The sequence below is a fragment of the Penaeus chinensis genome, chromosome 19, assembly GCF_019202785.1.
Source record: "Penaeus chinensis breed Huanghai No. 1 chromosome 19, ASM1920278v2, whole genome shotgun sequence".
In the NCBI taxonomy this organism is placed as follows: Eukaryota; Metazoa; Arthropoda; class Malacostraca; order Decapoda; family Penaeidae; genus Penaeus; species Penaeus chinensis.
The window spans coordinates 21,193,250-21,194,627 of record NC_061837.1 but is presented as its reverse complement, the minus strand read 5'-3'; positions in this window follow the sequence as shown (position 1 = coordinate 21,194,627).

Genomic DNA, 1,378 nt, shown 5'->3' with positions numbered 1-1,378 from the left:
TCGCTCCTTCCCGTTTTCTATGGTCAGGCAAGATTTTGAGGGTGGGCTACGGCATTTAATATCTTGGTTATAACGTGGTCGCTGTAATGATATAATATTACTTTTGTATAATATTACTTTTGTATAATATTACTTTTTCTATAATATTGCCTTTATATAATATTACTTATAATATTACTTATTTGTATGATAATATTAATGTATAATATGGTTTCTGTAATGTATGTTTTTTATATATAGTGTAATATTACTGTCACTGTAGTCACTGATAGTTCTGGAGCGTTTTTTCAATCGTTAAGGGCTTCCTTTTTTATATAAACATATAAACATGGAAGAAAATTTTCAAGAATAGATATTTTGCAATGCAGCCCCGTGTAATGTACGATACGATGACACAGCCTTGACCTTTCCTGTTAAAAGAGCGCCTGTTCGTAAGGTCGAATGTTTCAGCCGCGAAGTATATGTTATACTTTATCGAGGAGTGATAGATGCATAGACTTCTTCCATCTCTGTCTTTAGTGGGGAGTCTGGCCTCGCAATTTCATGACCGAGAATTCGACCACATGCTGTACTTACGGCGGGTATGTAGAAACCAACAGTGTGAGTCTATGCCGTTGAGGTCTGGTCTCTGAACTAACATCATTAACCCTGTGATATCAACACCGTAGCTTCATGGAACTCCCACTGAAAAGTGTTTGTTTTTTTTCCGCAAACAGATGTTCGAGAACTAAAGAATGACTCTGGCATCAGATTAATCAGAGACTCCATATAGAAAATGGGTATCAACACTCAGCAGACACCAAAAATCCTAATATCCTAGCAATTTGTTTTTCTTAATTGTTTTTATCCCAATTTGACACGGCGTAAGCAGGGCCCTTTTAAAAAGATATTTTCTGCTGAACGGCCAGCTGGAAAAAAGGGCAAATCATATTCTAAGGATCACGGTTTCTAAAACCAACCAATAAAACCCAGAAGAAAATAGATAGTTATAAAAATACGAGAACATATTGAGTCAAAAACCTAGATCCTTGAAACTACCTTCCTCCACATTCCAGCTAGAACATCGAAGAAGGCCCAGAGCATGACGTTAATCGGAACAGAAGAGTAGTCTACACGGAGGACAAAACCATCTTGGGGCCTAACATCCGGCCGCAGAGTGCTCAGGATGTTATCTCTTGGTCGGTCATACTCCCAAGTAATGGTAAACCTGTGACCACTTTAAGACTGATTATGCAGATTTGTGTCGTGAACACTATGGGAAGGATTCGCGTTTAGAAAAAGAGAAGGAAGAGGAAAAAATACAAGACTGTGCCCAGGCGGAAGCTTATCCATGTGTTTTCAATTTCTTCCCTTCATTGTTTCATTTACTTGGAAACTG